Raw genomic sequence first — 26,171 nt, 5'->3', positions numbered from 1 at the left:
ATCTACAACATGCTGGATTTATCACAACCACAGCTCAGCAGTCTGTCGGTTATTATCATATTATGCTAGTTGACTTTCAAAAGTATATCTATAGATCTGATGTTGGTCAGCCACAGCTTATGTTTTAAGAGAAGACTTTTCTAGGGTTAATGTGAGGAAAATGTGCTCAGAGGAACAGCTCACTTTTACTTAAGATGTAATGAACTGGAAACTCTATGTGGGTCGTGGTGTTGTACGTCTGAGCTAAATAAACTTTTTGCGGTGATCTGGGAGGAACGTAAAAACACGTACCTTCTGCTGTCTCTGGTTTGGACTTAGGATGCTGAACAATACTTTAAAATAAAAACCTTTTCATCAGCACCAGGATGTTTTCCAGAGGGTTTTCAAAGATGCTGGCACCTGCTCAAACTCTGATCAATGCTGGAATGAAGGAGATGAAGAGATTGTAAAAACGAGATCGATGTGTTCTATGGTAACTGCCTCTAATGACCTGCCAAATGAGATAGCAGACATATTTCTGCCCAAAGTCGTGTTCTTTACTTAAAAACACAGAAAAAAAGACTATTCCTGCAAAACATCTTTTGTTGCATGATGATTAACTTTGATGGGCGCCAGTGTTTATGCAAGAATATTTACGATCTCCTTCTAAATTCTTTGTAGACTTTTAGAGTGATTTGGGTTCCTGTTGGGTTTTTTTAAAAGTCATATAAGAAAGGTGTTTTTTTCTTTTTTCTTCTGTGCAAATGTTCGAACTAATGCACTTAGGCGTTCTGCTGAATTCCCCACGGCGCAGCTCTCCAGCAGCAGTGCGTCTAGAGAAATCTGATTGGAATAGTGATTGTAGTAATCTGCACAAATAAATGATTTGAGGAGAGGGCGAAAAGAGAAAACAATTTGTGCTGAAATGATGCCTCAATTTCGATTTCACCGCAGCCAAAACATCACGCTTAAAGGGAAAGTGCTGCTGCCTGTTTTCTATGCTGCTGAAATTGTGAATGTGAAGAGAAAACAACATGAAACCATCAAAAGAGCTGCCAATTTAGTGAGCGATCACTATAGAGTGATCTTCCTGTAAATAAAAATATCCTACAGTGTATTGGTGCCTTGAGGAACACTTAGTAATCAAATCAAACACTCTGAGACCATCCGTATTAAAGCAGAATTTTAGAAAGTGAGAATGATATAGATTTTGCTAAGGAGGAAGGAGTCTCCAGTGTCAGAGGTAATCTTCAGCACAGATCAGTTTGCACGTCACTAACACGATGGCTCTGTCCAGTGTGTTGCAGCCAAAATGAAAAGGTAAATTATTGTGCTTAGGGTAAAAGCTTGGGCTTGGGGTGAATGCTTGGGCTTGTGGTGAAGGCTTGTGGTGAATTCTTGGGCTTGGGGTGAATGCTTGGGCTTAGGGTAAAAAATGCTTCGGGTGAATGCTTGGGCTTGGGGTGAATTCTTGTGCTTAGGGTAAAAAAAAATGCTTAGGGTGAATGCTTGGGTTTGGTGTGAAGGCTTCAGGTGAATGCTTGGGCTTGGGGTAAATGCTTAGACTTGGTGTGAATGCTTGTGCTTTGGGTAAATGCTTGGGCTTGGATTGAATGCTTGGGTTTTGGGTGAATGCTTGGGGTGAATGGCTGGGCTTAGGCTAAAAGCTTGGGTTTGGGGTGAAAGCCTGGGCTTGGGGTGAATGCTTGGGCTTTGGGTAAATGCTTAGACTTGGTGTGAATGCTTGTGCTTGGGGTAAATGCTTGGGCTTGGGTTGAATGCTTGGGTTTTGGGTGAATGCTTGGGGTGAATGTTTGAGCTTGTGGTGAATGCTTGGGGTGAATGGCTGGGCTTGTGGTAAATGCTTGGGATGAATAGTCGGGCTTACGGTAAATGTTTGGGATGAATGTTTGGTCTTGGCATGAATGCTTGGGATGAATGCTTGGGCTTGGGGTAAAGGCTTGGTCTTGTTGTAAATGCTTGGGCTTAGGGCAAATGCTTGTTCTTGGGGTAAAGGCTTGGACTTGGTGTGAATGCTTGGGCTTGGGTTAAATGCTTGGGCTTGGGGTCAATGATTGTGCTTGGGGTCAATGATTGGGCTAGTGGTGAATGCTTGGGATGAATGGCTGGGCTTGGGGTAAATGCTTGGGATGAATGGTTGGACTTAGGGTAAATGCTTAGGGTGAATGTTTGGGCTTGGCATAAATGCTTGGGGTGAATGCTTGGGCTTGGGGTGAATGCTTGGGCTTGGGGTAAATGCTCGGGGTGAATGTCTGGTCTTGGGGTAAAGGCATGTGCTTGGGGTAAATGATTTGGTTGAATGTCTGTTCTTGTGGGAAAAATTGTACAGTAGGAATGACCCTGAATATCACGGGGGTTGTGTTGATTTTGTGGTGATTTCATGTTGTTATGTGATTGTAAACTCGTGAAATCCTGCAGGAACTGAATTTAGCCCCAAAATTAATTCTAGAACTTTAAGTAACATTTATCATTTTTATTAAATACTCTTTGTTTGTTTGTTTATTCAATTTTTTTTTACTTTTATTTAATTTGATAGTTTCTTTTTTTAGTTTTCAGAAGAATATTTTACTTCTACAGCAGACAATTTCGTTCTCTTTTGTTTTGTTTAATGTTTGTTTGATCAACATTGGCTGATTCCTGCTGTGTTCTGTGTCTTCACTCTTCTCCCCTGTGTGTGTTTGAACAAAAGGCCCTGCAGGAGCAATATCCAGAACAGATTAAAAGGAACAAGTTCATTAAAAGAGCAGCGTGTCTGTGGACTAGAGCATCACCTTCACCTTCATCTCTCCCTCTCTCTCTCTCTCTCTCTCTCTCTCTCTCTCTCTCTCTCTCTCTCTCTTTCTCTCTCTCTCTCTCTGACAGAAACCAGGGGAAGAGATACAACATCATCAGCACAGGACATGAAGGAATATTTGAACATTTAGGTTGTAGTCTCTAAGCTGTGGATGAAAGCATGTATAGTGAAGACATCATTTCTGATGGACGTGTGTGTGTGTGTGTGTGTATGTGTGTGTGTGTGTGTGTGTGTGTGTGTGTGTGTGTGTGTGTGTGGTGTTATGTCTGCGTGTATGTCTGCGTGTATGTCTGCGTGTATGTCTGGTCAAGTCCATAAGAGCTAGCACTGCAAACTGCTGTGGGTCAGGTTTGTGTGTAATAAAAGAAAGTGTGTGTGTGTGTGTGTGTGTGTGTGTGTGTGTGTGTGTGTGTGTGTGTGTGTGTGTGTGTGTGTGTGTGTGAGTGTGTGAGTGTGTGAGTGTGTGAGAGAGAGAGAGAGAGAGAGAGAGAGACAGAGAGACAGAGAGACAGAGAGAGAGACGCTAAAGATGGACAAGATCACATTCACTAGAGCCTTCATGTGAGAAATTATTTTCTCGTGAAAGCTACTGTACAAACTGAGCGTGAAAAATAACACAGTCAATACTTCACTGTACTGCTGCAGCTTCACTCATAATTGAGCTTCACTGCAATCAGCACCAAGTTCTACTGAACAGAAAGCATTTCAGATCCGGTGGGTGTGGCCTCTTACAGTATAACTCCGCCCACATCCACAGGGCAAGAGGGATCACTGCGTGAGTTAATGAAGAGGAAAATCAGATTCTCTAGCTTTCACACACAAACACACACACATATATACACACACAGTAACACACACATACATGCACACACATACGCACACACACACACACACACACACACACACACACACACGCACACACATATATACACTCACAGACACCTTTATTTGTCTGATTTGTCACCTCTCTGTATTAAAACTCCATGATCCCTGCTTAGCAAGCCGAAAAGCATCTGAACACTTCATCCGCAGATGGAATAAGAGAAGGTGAGTTGTGCTTGTGTTCCTAAGGGTTTGGAAGGTTGTGAGATGCTTTTCTGCAGGTCTACAGCATGGTTATTGGAGATAGTGTAGCCTTCCTGTCAGCTCCAGAAGGTCTGCTGCTCTCTTTTGATCTCTCTCATCACTAAATGCTTTTTTTTAAGCGCTCTGTGCAAATTCCACTGTGCACTGAACCCCCAGGAGACGAGCAGTTAGTGAAATGATCTCAACACCAGCAGCCTGAGCTCACATTTCCCCTGCTCTGATGTTTGATGTGAACCGAGGCTCTTAACCTGCATCTGCATGATTTTCTGCTGCTATGTGATTGGCTGATGTGATGAGGCCGGATTGACTGATCTCCACCTTCATTCCTCCACCTCACATATCCACGTCACACTGCTTTCCAGTCGGCTTCACAGGGCTTCAATCCGGACTCTGCGTCATACACGTCAGATTCACGAATACCCACAATGCATCAGCTCGGCCTGTCGAGCGGCATTAAGCTCAAGAAACAGGTTTGCTTTCCAGCTCTAATCTCAGTGCCTGGTGACATTTTAATAAGAAATAACGCAATAATGCTGAGGTCTGAAATCACAAACGCTTCAAAACGTCCAGCAAGAGGGACAAAGTCTGAGAGCTGTGAAGTTTTTTTTTTTGTTTTTTTTATACGATGACTCATAGCTTTGTGTGTTTGTTTCTTGCTCTGATTTAGATGTGGATATAATTATAACAGCTTTATCAAAGTTCACTCAAGCATCTTTCCCACAGTAAATCAAGCGAAAGATGGCAGACAGAACAAACAGCTGGCCGTCGTCGGTTTTCTTCACTCAGCTTCCGATCGATCAGACTAAAACTGCAATCACGTCCCCAAACCACGTTTTTTAATACGTCGATCTGATGTACAGTAGCGCTGTATGAAAGGAAGAATGCCTGAATGCGTCTCGGCGACACGTCTCTCATGTGGAGTACGTGATGAGTTTGTTAAGCGGTGTGAGGACGAGCACATTGATTTCAGATAGCGCAGAGATACGCTGATTAACAGGAGAGAGGAAATAAAGAAAGATAGAGAGAGACAAAAAGAAAGAGAGAGAACGCTGTTTGACGACTTCACGGCCGGAGGAAAGCAGAGACAGCTGGAATCTCCAGTGTGGTGTTTAATAAATAATTAAATGGAGCATGCTGCTAGCACTAGCATGCATGACGACCCCTTCTCCTGTGTGTGTGTGTGTGTGTGTGTGTGTGTGTGTGTGTGTGTGTGTGTGTGTGTGTGTGTGTGTGTGTGTGTGTGTGTGTGTGTGTGTGTTTAGAAGCCCTGAAGCATGAAATCACCATCATCTTTGCCACACATCATTCATATAATCATCGTGGCCTCCTATACTGACACCATGCTAACAAAGCAGCACTGCTAATTACTAGCAATGAAAACATCTCATTAGGGAATAAACACTCAGAATAAGGTGAAAAAAGGCAGAGAAACAAAAGAAAGAAGCAGCAGCATGCAGGGTTTAGCTGTAGCATAGCTCTTGCTATGGTAAGACACAGGAAAACTATGCTCAGCGATTAGAACAAAAGCTTTGCTAACGTGTTTTTGCTAATTGCATAATTTTTTTGCTTTTTGCTAATTACCTCACTCTTTTCCTTTCTTCCACTGCTACAGATTCTCTCAGTAATTGCACATCCACACATTTCGACATGTTAAAGTTAAACCTCTTATCAATCACAGAGTGTTGTTAGTCTTCTTTAATGACAAAACAGTGAGAGTTTGGCTGAGTTTATCCCCAAGGTTATTTATCGAATGTTTAAAAATGTAAAGATTTATTTGTTTTCAAATTTAAAGAGTTGAAGAAAAACTTGTTTAAGAAACAGCTCGGAATTACAACAGAAAAGAGAACAAGTGCATTACATTGGATTCAGTACATAATGCATTTGATTCAGTACTGTATGTGATACATTCAATTCAGTACCCAAATCATTTGATTCAGTACCTGCTGCATTTGATTCAGTACTCGATGCATTCAATTCAGTAACTACAGCATTTGATTCAGTACCTGGTGCATTCAATTCAGCACATGATGCATTCATTTCAAAACCTACAGCATCTGATTCCGTAGCTACAGTGTTCTGATTCAGTACTCACAGCATTCAATTCAGTACATACAGCATTCGATTCAGTACCTACAGCATTTGATAACGGTGCCTACAGCATTCAATTCAGTACCTAATGCATTTGATTCAGTACATACAGCATTCAGTTTTGTTCCTACAGCCTACTACATTTGATTCAGTAGCTTTCTGACAGCTCTTGCACACGAGCCCCATTGTATCATGGAATAGTGAAGTGTTCATTGACTCAATCCTGCAGAATCTCCACAGATGCAGTAGATTATCAGGGTGTTTCTTATTGTTTGATAAATACTGAGAAGACATTCAGACATACTACTGACATACAGTTATTTAGCCGCAGCCACAGTCTTTATGGTGCCTTCGAATAAAGACGTGATGGAAATCAGGTGAGCTAAAAAAGGTTGTGTCCTGCTGATGGTGACCTCATGTGGTGTGGAGAGGAATCGGTAATAAGCTACGTATATACTTCGGCTAACCATAACTTCATTCCACCAATCCATCATTTATTCTTTTTTCTCTATCATCCGTATACTGAGGGCTTTATTCATTATTGATTATTATTATAATTAGATCCTGATGTGACTCCAGAAATAAAGTGAAGGAAAACAGGATGATGATGATGATAATGAGACCTGAAGTCTATTTGTTTAATTTTTACTTAAAGGAAATCTCAGACAATCAGGCCAACGGTTCAGGTCTGCACCTTTGGTGCATCTCGTCCTTGCTTTCGTGAATAAATAAAAGAGGACAATGTGGCTAAATAGAGGCACAGGGCCAGAATGCCAAGAGCGTGCAGAATCCAATTACAGAGTCCTTTCTGTCCTCGGAGTAGCTTTTCACTGCTCCAGGAACAGGTGGCTCTCCAGCATCTCGGCTTCACACTGAAAAATATCAAACCGCGTTTCAGAAGTAAACTCCAACGCAGCTAAAAGGCCAGCAGGTGTGTGTTAGAATATCAGTGTAACATTTCTACACAACAGAATAAGAAAAGCTAATCAACTGTCAGGCTACACAATTTTTCTTACAAAAAAAAAAAGAAGTGTCTTTGCTTAACTCATTCTCTTTGTTCGTCTTGTCTCCACAATGAGTGAAATTTCAGAGCGAGGCAATTTTAGTGCTCTCGTTGGAGCTGCAAAATAAAAGCGATTTACTTCACAGGAAAGTTTTGCACAGATTAATCAGCATGCAATGTTTGGGCTTAAAAACATGTTGACAGGGAATCGGAAGTGTGTTGAGTCTCTGTGTGTACAATAAGGTCCAGTTTATGAGCTTTAATGTGGTGTTCTATAACACCAGCCCACCCACATATCACTGTGAAAGTTCCTCACTTGCAGCTGCTTACATAACATAAAGTTGTGTGAGAAAAAGCTTTGCAAATATAACAAGATAATCTGTGGTTTAAAGGAGAAGGATGTCCAGACCCAATTCCTTAATCATGGGAATGCTATATCAGTTTGTAGTTACATTTATTGCGGTTGAACATCATTGAAAGGAGTCACTTCAGAATTCAGAATCTGAATCAGAATTAGCTTTATCTGACAAGTGTGCACACACATACACAATTTGTTGTGGTTACAGGAGCTTTAATAAGCATAGTGTATGGTTCGGAAAATGCAAAGAAGTATAAGCTCTGTTCTTAAATTTCACAACTTTACCTCTGATACTGGAGACTCCTTACAGTGTCCATATCTGAAATTCTACCATGGCACTGTGGAGTTTGCATTTTCTCTTGAATGACACGAGAAATTAAGGTAAGGACTGTTTAAATTAAAAACAATACAATTCCACAATATTAAACATAACTATAAATATAACTAATAAAAAGTATAATTCTTTAATAAATGTAATCTAATAAAAAATGTTATCAATGTGGTGTTAACCCCCGTCGTTAATTATTTTCAACTAAAAGCAAGACTCCAGCTGATTTATTCCAACCACAACATTCAGCAGTTGTTTAAAGCCCTCTTTCAAATGTCAGCATCCTTTATCCAAGATACGGTCACTGCATAAATCCATTACAATCAGGCTGAGATTCAATTCACGCAGAAACATGTGGCTGTTAAATAGTCATGCCTAAAGCTTGTATCGCCTGATATCTATCGTATCCCGTCTGACTCAGCCATGATTTAATCATCCAACTCCTCATGTCAGAGTGCTCACTAATGAACACACATGAACATGGATCATGACACCTGAACTTTAGAAGATTCTGGAAAAAATCGGGCTCTCTTTAGGGATGATCTAAATTGAATTTATGTTTTTCAGAGTAAATAAATAAATCACATGTGTAATGAATAAAAACTACACGTTAAAACACAAAACACACCCAAAGCTCTATAACCTGGTCTGTAAGTGCTCTAATATTGGTGAGAAAGATCGAGACACTTAAACCAGTTCTGGAGCAGCAGACATTAGCAGAGAACCATTCAGAAATTCAGAAAGCTTTATAAATAAAGACGTGAACTCGCTCTGAGAGAAGTCCATCAGTGGCTGATTTTTCCACAGTTCTCCTGCTCCTGAGGTAATGTGGATGGCTGAGGGATCAATAAAGGTTGCAGCGAGGCTAACTACGCCAGCAGACGCTGCTGGAAAAAACAAAACAAACAAAAACTCAATCAAGTGCTGTAATGTAGCGGAGCCATGATGTCCGACTCCTGTTCTTAACAAAACATCAAATTGCTAAACTCAATAAGGCACAGAGCATTAGCAGCAAGTGGGTTCACTTTTTAAACCACTGATCCAGCCTAGCATGGACTGGACTTGTCAAGGGCAGATTAGACACCTGAGGGTACATCATTCAAAGACGGTGGTCCTGTGGAAGCTTCTTCGCCGTGTCAGAAAACACTAGGCGAGGCCAAATCAGTCCATTCTGAGCATCACTTGTTTTATAAACTTGTCGTTTCATCCTCGATCCTCATTTTATTTCATTTCCATACACACCACCTGCACCTCATTCTTCTTCGCTCTAGTGTCTCGGTAAATATGGAACAAAATAAACAGTTCCTTGTGTTCTCACTGTCAGTTGCTTACAGGATGTGCTACTAACAACTTGCTATTCTTCCTGTAGTCATGGAAACTGTAATGAATTGTATAGATTTACGACTCTACAAACCACAATATAAACAAGAAACACCTGTACAGTGTGTACAGTATTTATACACTACAGTCTACACACTATAATAGTAGGACACAATATCAGATAAATACAATACATAGGGCGCAAGGAGTGCACAGTAATAAAATCCACTACACACACAAACACACACAGAGTATGTACACAGTGCGCAGGTGAGAAGTTCAGTGTATAGTAACACAAATGGAATGTGAAGGAGCAGAGTATAATGATGATGCAGTCAACAGTGAGGGAATGTGAGACACACTATCAGAGTCTGTTATCAGTCTATCTTTCAGTCAGATTAAGGTTGAGTGGGTTGTGCTAGTGGTGGTGTTATTAGTCAGAGTTCAGCAGTACAAATCTGTCCTGCAGCCTGCTGGTGTGAAATCGGATGCTGGATGCTGGTACCAGCAATAACAGCCCATGGCTCAAGTGGTTGGAGTCTCTGATGATCCTCCTTTCTTTTCTCAAACACAATCTTGTTTAGAAGTCCTGGAGGGAAGGAAGCTGAAACAGACAATGTCCTGGACTGTCCACTTCACTTTCTGGAGAGCATTGAGGATGAGGGTGGTGGTGTTACTGTACCAGGCAGTGATGCAGCCAGGCAGGATGCAGCTGTAGTTTAATATCAATCTTGTTGAGCACAATGGTATTGCTGAGTCGACAAACGGCTTTCTCACAGATATGTTGTTTTAGTCCAAGTGGGAGAGAGCATTGTGTAGGGTGAAGCATCATCTCTAGAGCAGTTGTAAACTGCAGTGGGTCAAGAGAGACGGGCAGCACAGAGCAAATCTAGTCTCTGATGAGCCTCTTGAAGCATTTACTGACAATGGGGGTCAGAGAAAGAGGGTAGCAGTCAATCAAGCAGGTTACCTTTGGTTTCTTCAGTATGGTCACAATGGTGGGCATTTTAAAACATGTAGGGACTACAGAAGGGGAGAGGGAGAGTTTAGAAATGTCACCTGCACATACTTTAAGGGTGCTTTCACACCTGCCTTGTTTAGTTCAGTTGAATCGTACCAGAGTTTGATTGCTCATTTGGTGCGGTTCGTTTGGGCAGGTGAGAATGCAGCAATCGAACTCTGGTGCACACCAAAAGCGGACCAAACAAGCGTACAGAGACCTCCTTGAAGAGGTGGTCTCGGTACGCTTTCAAACGAATTCTGGTACGGTTCGTTTGTGGTGAGAACACGATCCGAGATCGAATAGACCTAACTGCAAAAAGTATTGCGCATTTTGGACTAAACCAGCTGCCGTAGTCGGTCGTTGGCAATATTTATGTCAGATAAACATGTCACAGTTTCGCAAAAGTAATGCTCGCCGCCTCCTGAAGTGTCTTGCGATGCGTCTTCACCATTTGCAGTGCATTACAATGATATTTTCAAGCGGCATCCGCGCTTCATTCTGAAAATTAAGACTTTGCATACTGTAGAATGCTGTATACAAGCGATGTAGTAGATTACAACCACGAACATAATTGCAGCACGCAGTTGTCTCTCCATGGTGTACTGTATGCTGTATTTTCCTCTTTTTATTTACTTCCGGAGTTTCGTTGAAATTTCCCGCATGTTTATTCTGACCAATCGAGAAGCAGTTTAGGAAATGCGCTCAAAGACATGTGGCCAATGAGTGATGTGGATGTTATCACATGACTGCATTTTGGTTCGCTTCAACTGGTGCGGAACAGAACGATCAGTGTGGTGTGAAAAGGAACCAAAACTGCTAAAAAGCTACAATGTATAATTTTTTGCTTTTGGTCCGGACCAAATGAACCGAATTATAGATGTGAAAGTACCCTAAGATCACACCTATGACTTCGTAGGAGTCTGTATCCTTGTGGAAATTCATTGGAATCTGTTGGAATGATTGTGTTACATCTGCTACAGAGACGGAGATCGTACTAACCTTTACAGCATCGGTGCAGGAGCTCTCTCGTTGAATTGTGTGTTTGTTTGATGTTGTTAATTCCCTGTTACCTGGCCCCTCTGTGTGTTGCATTTAATGTGGTAAAGTATTGTTCTGAGGTCGGACTTCAGCTTCACAGCTTCAGGGTGTGTGGTTTCCTGCTTGCTTATGATCCCTGCTTGCATACAGTTACTTAAGTGCCTGCTCTGTGTTGGCTACAGGGGGATGAACACAGCTGTGACAATATCCACTGTGAATTCCTTCTGGAAGCAAGTATTGGCTGTCACAGAAGGATGAGGTACTCCAGGTCCTGGGGGCTGAAGAATCTTCCGATTACACCAGGAGTTGTTGATAAAACACACACCCTGTCCAATGCTTTTCCCTGAGAGGCCTTTCATCCTGTCTGCAAGTTACATAGGGAACACCATGGGCTCAATGGCTAAGTATGGAATCTCTGCAGATCTCCAGGTTTCTGTAAGACAGATAATGCCGCAGTCCATCTCCTGTTGGAGAGAGATACACACTCTCAGCTCGCAGAGCTTTTGTCCACAGATTGGACATCTGGCAGTAGAGTGCTGGGTACCTGGGGATAAATTTGAATGTGTCTTAGTCTGATGAGGACACCAGCTCTCCTTCCTCTTTTCAGTTGTGCGTTTACTGTAGCATTCTAGCGCTCCAGAAAAATGGTTCCCCTGTAACATTTCTAAACCGCTGGTCGAAACAAATAAAAAATAAGCAAAAGAAACTGGCAAACTGAATCAGAGCTCACAGCATGGCAGTCTCAGTCTGTGCCATCTTGACAGGATGTTTTTTAATGATAAAAACTTGTAATCATTGACAAATTGCAGTGGGAATTGCTTCTATTCACACTGACGTTCACTACAGAGTAAATGGTGCTTTGCCTTTTGGCAGCAAAATGGAGAAAACAGGAAGAAATTGGTGCCTGACAACAGCCCTGGATGACAAATATATATTTTTTTCTCTCTCTCATTCTCACAGATGCATTAGTTTTCCTTATTTTTGTTACCCACTTTGACCTTTTTATAAATGTTGAGTTTTTAATGCACGGCCCCACAAGGCTCAACAGCTTCCACCTGATTTTCTCCAGCTCAATGGCAGATTTATCAAGCTTTGTGGAGGTGTTCCCACTTTTGAAGTGCCTTTTGAAGAATTATCAAGCTGCTGCATAAGGCAGTAAACAAACATGTTTTTTTTGTTCAGTGCAAGTATTTGTGGGTGGATTCAAACTCTTGGATCTACGACAGTTTCTTTATTACCACACGTTTTTCCATTTAATACAGCTTCCTATTCCTTCAACAACAGCTTGTTCTTTTAATCTGTTTAAAATCGCATGTTGGGAAAAGAGTTAGTTATAGACTATAAACAGCATACATCTTTACCTCTGACTGTAACAAAACAGTGAAGACACTGGCGCCTCCTATCAGACGTGATAAATCTCACATCAACACAATTTTTTACTAAATTAAATATATATATATATATATATATATATATACACATTTATATTTTGTCTATTTTGTCTATTTTGTTATGTTACTACTTTGTTTTCTACTCTGACTTATGTAAAGAAGGGGAATGGTTGCTAGGGGAAATGTTGATAAGTGATTGGCTCTTATGAACAATAATAATCAGTGATTGGTTGTTAGGAACAATGGTGACCAGTAATTGGTTTTAAGGAACAATAATAATCAGTGGTTGGTTGTTCGTCACAATAATAATCAGTGGTTGGTTGTTGGATTTACAAGCTGATGGTCAATGAAGTGAACCTAAAGAATCACTCACGTTGTTGCAAGGCTTTTGTTTTGCACTAAAGTCAATAACATGGAATACAAATGTGACAAATCCAAGGACAGATTTGATTACTTGGAGACTGTAATGCTATAAGAATAAAACAACTTCTTCATTTATTTCTGCACATGATACACCAAATCATCTCCCTGCTTGAACTCCATGCAGTAAGTGTAGTTAATGTAAAAGAGTAGCTGGAAGCTGTGTGTTAGGAATGTGTGTGTTATATAGACGAAAACCCTGGAGGTGTAACATGTTGAGTTCAGGGAACTGATGGTTTTCTCCCAGCAGTGGAGCCACATATTGACGTTTCTCACCACTGCACCTCTCTCTCTCCCTCTCTTTACTGATAAACACATCAAACCACTAAAATAATGCAGAATACAGGTAGAATGTACCCACTGCTCTGCTTCTTGTTCTGCAATGAATAATGGATTTTTTTATTTGTCCTCCTCTGTGGCCATTGAACAGCCTTTGATAAACACACCCTATAGCATCTAATGCATTAGCATGAGGCTCTTAGCTCCAAACACTTAGAACTTAAATAGAACGAAGTACTTTACGTGCTTTGCCATTTGGGGAAGCTGGACTCAAACCATGTTGCCTGGAAACAAATGTAGTCTCATTGTCAGTGTTATTAGCCCAATGATAGTAGAAGAAGCTAAAGCTTCTTTCAGCTTCACTCCACTCTACAGAACACAGTATAAGTCAATATCAAAATCCTTTTGTAAAAGCTCAGGGTTGCTCCAGAGTTGTAGATTAATTCTCTATGACAGAACATATAATGCACTTGTTTTATTACATTATCGTTTCTATTGTAACAGCTCATACACACGTGAAGTATGTGAGACGTGTGAACAGAAATGAGTGTTTATAACAGCTATAATGTATCTGGACAGGAAGTAACTTGTCTAAATGAATCATATAATAAATCAGGAGTGAAAACTAGAAACAAAACGTCATAGCCTGTATGTTAAGAATAAAACATCACAAACATCACATCACACTTCTCTAAACAGTTTTTAATAGATTTCCTATCATTCGGTATGACAACTGCCACAGCAGCTGATTCTTCACCCTCTCGCTCTTTACGTACGGCACGTCTCCACCATTTTCATTCTGGAGAAGCTCATAAAGGAAAAGATGGCAGCCATCTGTGGCGGTGTATAAAGAAGGAGGGGGTGTTATTGACTCTCTGAGCCTCAGGGAACCGATCAGAACGTCCGAGATGATGCTTCGTATTAAACGAGCACCTCGCAATGTAGCGCTGAATCATCTCAAAATTTCATTTTCACTATCTGACATTTCAAATCCCACATGCTTATATCAAAATCATTCAGATCATTCCAGAAGTCTTTTACAGGCAGGTCTGGAGTGAGGGACCAGGTCCAGAGTGCCGCAGTGATGAGCAGGTTACAGCAGCACTGTGTGTATTTCAGACTGTATGGTGGAGCAGTAATGATTTTGTGTATGTTATATTTCTAAACTTTGGTTTTCAAACGAAAAATAAAATGTCACAGAAACATGTTTTTATGTCAGTAAATTACGTGATTACAGAACAGGTCCGTTTTCAGAGAGAAAAAAGATGAAGGCTGACTAGTTTATTATTGCTGACAGAGAGTATTAGTGCATGTACATTTACAGTTTGTAATTTAACCTCAGTTTATTTATTCTTTTTTCCATTACATTTGTCCTTCTACCGATTCAGAAAATATAGATGCTGATAAAAATACTTGTATGAATATATAAAAAAAAAGAATGTTATTTATTTATTATTTATTAAATAATATTATTATTTATATATATACTATATATATTTATTTCGTGTCCTGAATTGGTACCAATACACAACCAAATATTTTTTGATTCAAAGCGAAAAGTCTTTTTTGAAATTCATAACCAAATTCATAACCAAATTCATAACCAAATCTTTTCTGATTCACTGCTAAATCATTTCTGTACCAGAACGTCAACAAAATCAGAACTAAATTTTTACTGAATCCAAACTGAATCTTGAACTGAATCAAAGCTGAATTTATACTGAATCTAAACTGAATCTTTACTGAATATGAACTGAATCTGAACTGAATCTGAACTGTATCTGGACTGAATCTTTACTGTATCTGAACTGACCTGGACTGAATTTTTACTGGATCTTAACTGAATCTTTACTGAATTTTTACTGAATCTGAACTGAACCTGAACTAAATGTGAACTGAATCTGAACGGAATTTGAAATGAATCTGGTCCGAATCTTTCCTGTATCTGAACAGAATTGTTACTGATTCACAGGTGACTCTTTACCCTTTTATTGATGAATCCTTTTCTGCTTCACAGCTGAATGTTCCCGCTCTTTAATCATTATAAAAAGCCACACAGCCTCCTTTGTCTTGGGGGAAATCCAACAGAGGGATAACATGAGTATGAGAATATGATGGTGGGCTGTGTATTGTTCTGGCCCTGTGTTTAAACTGCTGCACAGATGGCAGCTTTGTGTAGCTGATTTTCTGTAGTGGCTGTCAATGTGTTGCTTTTGCACACGCATAAACACACACACACACACACACACACACACACACACACACACACACACACACACACACACACACACACATAGACACAGAGTTAAATTAAGCACAGATAGATGCCCAGGTCGTAAATGTTCTGCACAGAGTTCCTTCATCAGCAGAGTAGTTAAGCTGTTAGATTAAGTGAAGTACTGCGGTCACACAGCTGGAGAGGGGTGTGTGTGTGTGTGTGTGTGTGTGTGTGTGTGTGTGTGTGTGTGTGTGTGTGTGTGTGTGTGTGTGTGTGTGTGTGTGTGTGTGTGTCACAGATTATACAGTTTAGGATTTGGTCTCTCCTCACTAATTATAATCTACTAATATTTTATAACACCAGACCCTTTAGCCATCATCATAACTCTTTATTTAGCCAGTTTTCATTTCAACTCCATAAATAATAAAATGGATTGGAGTTGAAATGAAAACTGATACAGTAGTTTTGTTGTGCTTGCTCCTTGAAGAAAAAAAATATCCTGAGCAATTCCTACAGTATTTCCTCCTGACTCAAGGGACTTAGTGTGTGAACTCCTGCTACTCTGAACAACAGTCGTCCGATTAGTGGGTTTAATTAAAGCAGCTTGCTATCAACAATGAGCTCTCAAGCCTTTACAATCTCAAACGAGTATGCTAACAGGAAAAAACTGCTGTCCCTTCAGTGCACTACATCCTCACAGATCTGCTTCATCCATCTTCAAAAACCTCTTCACACATGTCCCACCACACACATCATTCAGTTCCACTAAAGCCTTCTACAACTTATTATTATAATAATATTATATAATTATTAGTAATAATAATTATCTACCTATTCAAAGCATATAAATGCATATAACAATCAATCGGATGAATATAAATTCCTAATTGTAGGGACCTGAATCTTTACTAATTCACAAACAAATCTTTTAGGAGTCAAAGGTGTTTTTTTGTTTTGTTTTTTTTTTAAATCAAACATTTCTGAATCAAAACTGAAGCTTTTCTAAATTGAAGCTGAAAGTTAAATAAAGAAGAGGCTACAGATGAGTTCATCGGGGTTTTTTTTGTGGACTATACTTTATAATTAAATCGTCACACAGATGTATGAACAAAATTTTCATTGTCATCCATTCTGGGGGTTTTTTTTCCAGAATGAAGACTGAATAATTTGTATTTACATTACAAATGAGCAAAAACTTAATAAAGGCACAAACAGAAAAAAAACAGAATAGATTTTTGTAGAATATATACTCAATTTAATTCATTCAGTTCAGTTTTAATAAATTATTAAATTGGCAGCTACGCTAAAACAGGCAATTGAAGTGATCACGCTTAGTAACTCAGACACAGACCTTTGTTAAGCAACACAAAGAACAAATTCTGAAAGGCCTCAGTCTTCATGTGAAATTTAAAGAGACAGTAAAAGTCAGCCTTCAGCGCAAAGACTTCAGAAAAAGGTGAAAAAACGAACCTAAAATTCTGGAAAGTTAAACTTTGACGACTGTGAGCTCCTTCCCCCAGGAGTGAGGAGTAAAGCCTGGAGCACACGCCGCTCTCCTCCTCTACACATCACTCATCCTTCACTTCTGAAATCCAGCCTACACTTAATATTTACTTCATCTTCATCTCAGCTGCTTAAACACAGTCCCCAGACCTTTCGAAGGGATGTGTGAAGGGTTTTCCTTCATCACGCTCAAGGACATTGTCATGCTTGTGTGAGGTGTTGGCAGTGAAGGAGCTGAAGGAGATGCACAGAGCATTTGGGCTCGACTTTGTGTTACTGTTGCGTCGGTCGGCTTTGTGCTCGGGTCTTAATCAGAGATCATTTGAAGACTTAGATCATTTGAAGGAATTAGTGTTGGGTCTGTGGTAAAGAGTGAGCGAGTGAAACCTTACAAAGAAGTAAGTGGTCCTTACTCTAGAACCTGAGTGTTCTTTACTCTAGAACCAAACCTGAGTGTTCTTTACTCTAGAACCTGAGTGTTCTTTACTCTAGAACCTGAGTGGTCTTTACTCTAGAACCTGTGTGTTCTTTACTCTAGAACCTGTGTTCTTTACTCTAGAACCAAACCTGAGTGGTCTTTACTCTAGAACCTGAGTGTTCTTTACGCTAGAACCTGAGTGGTCTTTACTCTAGAACCTGAGTGGTCTTTACTCTAGAATCTGGGTGTTCTTTACTCTAGAACCTGGGTGTTCTTTACTCTATTACCTGAGAGCTCTTTACTCTAGAACCTGAGAGGTCTTTACTCTAGAACCTGAGTGTTCTTTACTCTAGAACCTGTGTGGTCTTTACTCTAGAACCAAACCTGAGTGTTCTTTACTCTAGAACCTGAGTGTTATTTACTCTATAATCTGTGTTCTTTAGTCTAGAACCTGAGAGGTCTTTACTCTAGAGACTCTAGAGTGACTGTGCTGCTGTTTGTGTTAGAGTTGAGCTTCTACACCATAATTTAATTTTCATTTTGATCCACGAGTGAAACTGTGTTATGGCCTTTTACTGATGAAATATTTTGATGTTCTGGAAAAAACCTAATGCTTCAGAAACATTTGCCAAAGTGATGCAGGCAACTGTAAAAGGCTGCTCCAGGTCAGTGTGGGGCAGGAACCTCATGCTGACTAACCATTAAATGTCCTGCTCATTACTGAGAGCACGGAGAAAGAGCCTGACCCTGGGGGTCTATTCTGAATTTTGAAATTTAATTCCAGCCCATTTTCCATTCGATTTGTATTTCTAAATGAAGCTCCATTGTCACAGAGTAGCTTGTAGATTCAGAGCTGATGGCAGGAAAAAAGAGAGTGAAGGAAGGTATTCAGTTTTGTCGACAGCTATGTAGGATTGTTTTTTTCTTTAAATTATTTTAAAAGCTGAATCATTTTTTGTAATCTTTATCATTAAAGGTACCTTGTTCTACATGTTGTAGTGTTGTGAACATGAAGCACTGGACATCAAAACAGGAAAAAAAATTATTAATTTATTTGTAAAAGTATGCAATGCATAATAATAAATAAAAAATGGTTTTGGTGAACGTTGCGTTAGCTGTGGAAAACGTTGGCTTGTTTAGGTTTCATTCTTGAGTTTGTGTGTATTTATAGTTATAGATCATCGTGTGAGTTGATTGTATGATTGTGATGCTAGGTCTTGTCAACAAAACTGTTTTTCAGGTTGTTGTATTTATCGTGGTATTGTTGTGTGTTTTTGTGCTTTTTTTGTATGCTGTCATGCCACTGGAGCATGTAATGAAAAATAAATTTAAAAGGTGACTCAGTGGAGTCCAGGATAAACCACTCGCTGTCATAAAGCAGTGAATTTAAGAACGCACACTTGGAGAGGTGTAAAGTGACAAATGGACCATGGGGACTGCAGATCCACGTCTTTCTCAGTAATGGCAGGGTTGAGACACTCTGCTGGTCTTAATGGACCATTAAAGTCCCACGGTTGGCTCCGCGGATCTCAGTGCAATGCCTCAGGGGCACAGCAGGAGTGGAGTCGCACCGCGTGAGAGGCAGGAACTGGACTTAAAGCATCAGTTAAAGTGCAGGATCAGATAGTGGAACAATCTGCGAGTCAGGAGAAATCCACGCCTGGGGTTTTGTCAATCTGGACAATAACAGAGGAGTTTTTTCTTCTGTAAGCTCCAGCTCCAGGTCCAAAGCTGTGAGTGTGTGTGAGAAGAGACATTAGACACAACAGCTGCACTACAACAAAAGTGAAACTCAATAGAAACCTCCAGAAAAACAGCAGAGAAAATTCAGTCGGAGGTTCAGCACCACGTCTGATCCGGTCCTGAACTTCAATCAGAATGCTGGTGGATCAGATTTGGGTGCCAGCCAGAGGAAAGGCTTCAGGCTGTTCTGATTTCCTGCAACTTCTGCTTACGAAGAAAATATCTTAAATATCTGAAATATCTCATCTCTCATCTCTTTAATCTCCTGATGGAGGAACAGCATCACAGCTGAATTGTGCAGAATGATAAGTTCAGAGCAAAAAAAATGACCTCTTTTTGACTCAGCTTTTTTTTTTTACACTTTGTTCCAGATCACCAGATGTTTCTGTTCAGCTGATGACTGATATAATGCAAGACAGAAACATCAATGAGGACACGTCCCTATCAAGGAGATGTTACTATGGAAACCATAACAGATCAGAACGAGAGCATTAATATAAAATGTAGAATTAATCGATGTCTCCTGACCAATCAGAACGCAGGATCCAACAGCGCTGTGGTGTGATGTTAAAAACGAATCAGGACTCGTTCTGTAGGTCTTTTTACCAGCATCTCTCAGTCTTTTGTTAGTTTTTTCGAGTTTTAACTCGGTTGTATGTAAATCCCGCAGTAAATAAGATCACGACTGAATACCATATGGCATCAGGAAGGAACAGCATTAGAAAAGTACAGTTTACTTTTTCTGGAAAGCAAAAGCCTGGATTTGTACCAGGATGAGCAGGTTAATGTAGTGAAGAGGCTAATAAGAATTCAACTTACAGACTCACTGAAGCTTCTTCAGACAAACATCTGAAAAATCCCTCCATCCATCTATTTCTCTATCCCTCAGGAGACTGTTATTTTTATATTATTCTCCTGTGCTGAAGGCTAAAAGGAGGAATCGTCTCCATCCCCCAACTTTATGGTGTGTTTTAGAGGATCACGTGAGCTGTGCTATTTTTATTGCCTTAAATTTTAATGGGTAAAATCTTACTAATCCTGTATTTCTATATGTGCTCTATATCTATTAGATGTTAGCTGAAATTGAAATGTGGAGGGATTTGCTTTATATAATCCTTAATGGAGGTGAAATGAATTTCAGCAGTAATAACGGCTTGGCTGCTCAAGCGCATTGATGATGCGTGGCTCGCATGCGGAATGACGGCACGGACAAAAACACCACAAAATGGTGTGGGGAAGGAAGGAAAGAGGGAAGGCAGGAGGGAAGGAAGGAAGGAAGGAAGGAAGGAAGGAAGGAAGGAAGGAAGGAAGGAAGGAAGGAAGGAGGCCTTTTTTAAAAGAAGCCTGTATTTTTGTGACAACTATATTACAGCACAGTGAAATTCTTTCTTCACATATCTTTGGAAGTTGGGCTCAGAACACAAGGTCAGCTATGATACAGCACCCTGGAGCAGAGAGGGTTAAGGGCCTTGCTCAAGGGCCCAACAGTGGCAGCTTGGCAGTGCTGGGGCTTAAACCCTGATTCTCCAATCAACAACCCAGAGGCTTAACCACTTAAATAAATAAATAAATAAATAAATAAATAAACAAATAAATAAATAAAGTAGGTTTATGATGATAAAAATGTTCTGCATTTTAATCTATAATGCATCTTAAACTTAATCTTAGATCTTACATATATTGACTTGTGTATTAATCTCTGCATGTTTCATCAGTCACTTAATTCGGTTTCGTGTGATGTTCTGCTCTTCCTCAGATAGAGCTGTCTGCTGCACACACACACACACACACACTCACACACACACACACACACACACACACACACACACACACACACACACACACACACACACACACACTCACACACTCACACACACACTCACACACACTGAGACACTTGATTCACAGTTCATGTGACTCTGCACATTTCATTTCATTCCTCTCAGCCTTTGACTCTATGATTCGGGTGAAATTTATTCTATAACATCATCAATAGGCACCATCACAAACTATTGATTATTAATATCGGCCACATTAAAGTGACCGATGCTTAACTGGAGGAGGAATATTTCCTTGATCAACTGCTGAATGAAGTTACAGATTGTCTGTAAGTGCCGCAGATGAGCGCTGGGTCAGATTATAGTTCACATTGCCTTTATTTCATTCATTCAAAGGAAATAAGTCGATGAAATAAATTAAAAACGCACACACTCTAGGGTTTCATCACCTCTATTTAGCCTCTCATGACTTCATTGTCTTCCTCTCTGATTGTGATATAAAACACTACACTTTAGGACTGATTGAATGATTATCTTTTTTCTGAAATAAAAGAAAGTGTTCTTTTTTCTGTTTGCAGTCATTTTTAGAAATCGTTTATGTATAATGAGCTGACTCAGATGAGTGTTGCAAACGAACGCAGGGATAAGCAGCACAGTGAAGTGAAGCTTGTACGAAGCTTAACAACACGATGAGTCATACGTGAGAAAATCGACACCTCTGTAAGCGAAGCGACGAAGCAGCAGCAGCTTGGGTTAACTTTTGATTTATCATATGCACCATTAACAGATTGCAGAGCAATCTTTCCCGGCCAGTGTAATGATGGCTAGTCGATGGCGGCTGCGCATCGTCCAATCTTTTATTCTGAATCCTGTCAATAATAAAAGCCCTCAATGAAAAGCTGAAGAGTGCTCACCAAACTCTAGTACTGTGAGGACTGTAATGTAATTTACAAGGCTTCATCCATATTGATGATAGTTGAAGTCGACTGCAAATGTCAGGCTGAGACTAATCTGACCTCATCAGGGAAGGAGCGCTTATGAAAGATGGATCCGGAAGCTAATGAGGGCGCCGTCACTTCCAGTCAGAGGCTTTTCACTACATAGACTAACCCCTAGACTTTTCAACCTGCCGTCATCAAACCCTGCCTTCTCATTCAGTAGCACTGCTTTGACCTCTCAAGGCAGTGCTTCAGCCTGACTGGTCGGTTACAAAGTTATCGTTGCTTTATTAACATCTCGTTTTTAGGGACGTGTACAGAGCGCAGGCGCAGCGCTTTGTCATAAATAACAGATTTCTATTCATGTGCTTAAGGTGAAGTTTATTTATGGAACACGTATGGAAGGAGTCTCCAGTGTCACTTGGAAATCCGTAACTGTCTTGTGATGTCATCAGGACGGAGGAGTTTGTGATTCTTTGGGGTTTCTCAGTAACTGAGTGGGAAGTATCTGAGTCTTGTGTCTGTTTTGTTGACTCGATCCACTTTGAAGAAAAATATCCAAGGACGTATTCACCTGCACATTTATTTCCAAAGTACGCAAGAAGAAGTGCTCCGGATTTCATCCGGCAATCTACTCAGCCTCCGTTTCTTTTCTGACGTGAATAGCATTTGCTTGTCTCCTCTGCTCGACGTAATGACACAATCTACTTCAGCAAGTCTTTTTCACTAAATGCTGGATTCCATTAGCAGAGCCTTGCATTGAAAGGAGGACGATCATGTGCTGTCATTTAAGATGAAACAGGAAGCAGGAAGTAAGGATGAGGAACAATTCCAGAGGTAATGTTTAACTGTGAGAAATCAGCTCATAGCTATAAATAATGTACAGTTTTAAGTGGTTATGTTTTGCTTTTTCAATGATATGTAAAACATTTCCTCTCTCTCTCTCTCTCTCTCTCTCTCTCTCTCTCTCTCTCTCTCTCTCTCTCTCTCTCTCTCTGATAAACTTCCTTCTGATTAATAATTGGCATACATGTGTGTAATTCAATGAACCGAAGCTGAAATTCTTCTACAATCTGACGTTTTCTCACTTCCACAGCGACCAGTTCAAAGCCTTTCTTACAGCTTTGTTGACCTTCCTGGAAACTTCTGGACATACAGGGTTAGATATAAGATCAAAACAGAGCTGAGTGTGTGTGCTGCAATGTCTTCCCTGATCCCTGAGGTCAGCTACACCAGTCTTCTGAACTACTGGAGAAGTTCAGAAGTTCAGTTCTCCAGACTTCACTCGTTTCTCCATATATCCCACTGTGGGATTGAGGTCTGGGGCTCCATCATGCTCAGATCTGCCTCTATGCATACTACAGTGACTAGTGTGGAGCACTGAACTGACCAGTTCTTCATCCATCCCACTGCACTATCTGACACTGTACTAACTCCACCCTGGGACTTGTGCTCCTTACACAGTACCAAAGCTGTGTTTAAGCTCCTCAGCTCACTTCATCATCAGCATGGACCTGTCAGATCACGTCTAGGGTTCGAGACGTGATGCAGGTAAGACACGCATTGCTAAGGTCGGCATGACTGCTTCGTAAACAACATGTCATGTCTTTTCAGTGCCGTTTATCTGAGATGCAACTCAAGGAGAGCTGAAAGTGCCTGCCTTTCTCATTCCAAGTGTTTTTATAGATAATGGATCGCAGTTATGGCAGTGATTGATGTGCTGTTACAGATGCAAGAGGTCCTTACAAAGAACTTCATGGAGATTTAGAGATCAGTCAGTAATTTCAGATGAATCCTGGACTCTCTACAATATCTCCAGACTAAAGTAGGGACCAATTACTCTCTGTTTTTTGAACACGCTGACCGTTTACTGTACAAAATCTCTTAATAAGAAGCCTAATACTACATTAGGAACCTGAAGATTTTTCCACTAAGGAGAAAACTGATTCCTCAAATTTCTCTACAGATAATTTAAAAAAATCTGTTTCTAAAAACTGTTTCAGGACTAGACGAGCACACTGCTTATTCTTACGCAAAGAACCATCCAATAGGCTGTCATAACACTGGAGCTTTAATGATAAAGTTAAAGTTAACAGATTGAGCATTGTACATGAGGGCCAGGAAATGTATGTTCGTAAAGAAAAGAAAAGAAAAGAAAAGAAAAGAAAAGAAAAGAAAAGAAAAGAAAAGAAAAGAAAAGAAAAAAGTTTGAGACTTTTCAAACGTTGAGACACAAAACACTGTATAATTGGCTTTGTGCTGAACAAAGACATCATAGCAGGTTATTAATGAGCCACGTTTAAACGTACTAACAGTCTACTCCATATATTACTGGATGAATAGAACTCGCAGTAATGATCACATTAATCACTGGTTTAATGTATAAAACTCCTTCCAGTCTCAGTATTCTGCAGCACAGTCGTAGAATAGCACTTGATCCAGCACACAGTCTGATTTTATGTTTTATTATTTGATCTGAAGCACCGACAGTTGAAGATGATATATATGAGTTGTTTCAACCCACGTCTCTGATACAGACGCGTCTTCACTGCTGTCGTACTAGTGGAAAAAACCTTTAAATGTGACTTTAAACAGACAATATTAATTTTGTATTTAAGTGATTAATATTCTTTGATTAATATATAATGTGATTATAGGTGTGTGTGTGTGTGTGTGTGTGTGTGTGTGTGTGTGTGTGTGTGTGTGTTTGCAGCCTAGAGATAAATGACCTTGTGACGTGTTGTAGTTCGGCGGTGCCAGACTAAGCACTTATCCTCACTCGAGTCTAAATCACGCAAGAAACACGCGATTAAGGTCAACTTCAGAATCTAGCTTCACTAACACATGTTCCTGTTTTAGCTAGACTCCGCCCCCACCTGTGTAACGCCCAAATAGCAGCGCTGAAGTTTGGAGACATGCCAAAGCTCTGACTTTTCGGCATTAAACTCAACTCTGAATCCAGCTTGTGGTTTGGCAGGTCTATTAGCCCATCATGCCTTTTTCCATTGACAGCTAATTACAGCTACGTGTACTGCATGCCAAGTGTCAGTCGCTTTATAGCAGAGTGACAGCTTCAGTGCTAACATGCTAATTGTTTCTGAAATGCTGCTAAAGGCGCCTAATGGAAGATGTGCGCAAATCCATTCTGCCGGAAGCCTGAAAGCCTGTTTCTGTCAGACCTTAACACTTTCCTTCAATGTGAGCGCTAAGATGAGCATTACACAGAAAAAAAAAATCAACCATGACAAGTGATAACACGATTCGGTTCATCAACAGCCATAAACTGTAATTAGCTGAGGAAAACTCCTGATCCAGGTAAAGTACTTAGGGTGCTGTTAGCATGCAGGGGGCTGTTAGCATACAGAGTGCTATTAGCATACAGGGTGGAAGTGTTGTTTAAAGGGTCACATTTGCATTTCAATCACCTTTCTGAGCATGTCCTCCCGTGATAAAGATGTTAGCATTGCATGGAAACGTGCCTCACTGAGATGAAATTTCTATTCAGATTTTTGGGCGAGGTACTGTATCCTGGGTCAACAGTGCATCCATATTTTCAGGCTGTTCTCTCTGTACTGTTATATTTCTGAGCGAGACATGGTAGTACATCAACCTCAGTCATGTTTGATTGGGTTCGTTGCACATCTCCAGCTTTGAATGATTTAGGGATAATTCATTAAAGCAGGCCCAGGGTCCCGAAGGCTCTCATCAGACTAGCGGCTAAATTAATTGCATGCTTTGTGTAAACTTGAGATGAAACAAAAGGAGAAGCTTTGACTTGTAATCGAACAGTTTTAGTAGACAATTCGAGTGATTGGAGCTGTTTGGAGCATTGCGAGCATTGCTATCCCTGACACTCTGTGTGCTTTTAGACTTTCAGTCTGCCTCTGACTTTTTTTTAGAGAGATGACTCTAATCTTTCTATCTAACCCTCGTTCCTCACTTTACTGTCAGAAATAATAAAATATTCCCGCTGTTGTGTAACATCAGCCATTTCACTAGCACAAGGGGTCAGAGCTACGCTAAAGTTTTCTTACTCATGCTAGTCTTTTCTGTCCTCCTGTCAAAATCCCTCTCACACACACATACACACACACTCATACACACACAGTGCGTCTGAGTTGTTTTATCCCCTGAGGCAGGCTGATAAGTGCAGGATGACAGCCGTCAGGAGGAAATATGTCACGTTAACCACAAGAAGGCCTATTTAGCTCAGCAGCTAATGCTGTATAAAGCAACGTGTTTACCACAAACACACACACACATCAATCCATAAATAATCAGAAGCTTTTCTATGATTTAATGTGAATATGTGCAAAATCTTTCCCAGTCTACAGAGCACAGCAGGATCATGATCTCTCTCTCTCTCTCTCTCTCTCTCTCTCTCTCTCTCTCTCTCTCTCTCTCTCTCTCTCTCTCTCCAGGTTCAAAAGATGAAACGCACACTTGAAGTTCCATCAACTCCACC

At 40.4% G+C, this 26,171-nt stretch overlaps 1 protein-coding gene and 1 long non-coding RNA gene across 6 annotated transcripts in view; one reads left to right on the top strand and one right to left on the bottom strand.

Moving 5' to 3' along the window:
• The window catches only part of grid1b (glutamate receptor, ionotropic, delta 1b), a 287,849-nt gene that overhangs the window by 207,444 nt on the left and 54,234 nt on the right, over nt 1-26,171 (bottom strand). The window lies entirely within an intron of this gene.
• LOC113662698 overlaps nt 16,586-26,171 on the top strand; it is a 12,957-nt gene continuing 3,371 nt past the window's right edge. For 2 of the 3 annotated variants that reach the window (XR_007143729.1, XR_007143730.1), the window contains exons 1-2: nt 23,285-23,531; nt 26,128-26,171. The exon at nt 26,128-26,171 is cut by the window's right edge and continues 30 nt beyond it. This is a non-coding gene — a long non-coding RNA (uncharacterized LOC113662698). Of the gene's footprint in view, nt 22,544-22,802; nt 23,258-23,284; nt 23,532-26,127 lie in introns of those variants that run through there. The other variant, XR_007143728.1, reaches the window with a different exon arrangement.

The sequence above is a fragment of the Tachysurus fulvidraco genome, chromosome 8 (genome assembly GCF_022655615.1).
Source record: "Tachysurus fulvidraco isolate hzauxx_2018 chromosome 8, HZAU_PFXX_2.0, whole genome shotgun sequence".
NCBI lineage: Eukaryota > Metazoa > Chordata > Actinopteri > Siluriformes > Bagridae > Tachysurus > Tachysurus fulvidraco.
This window is presented reverse-complemented; position numbering and strand designations above follow the sequence as displayed.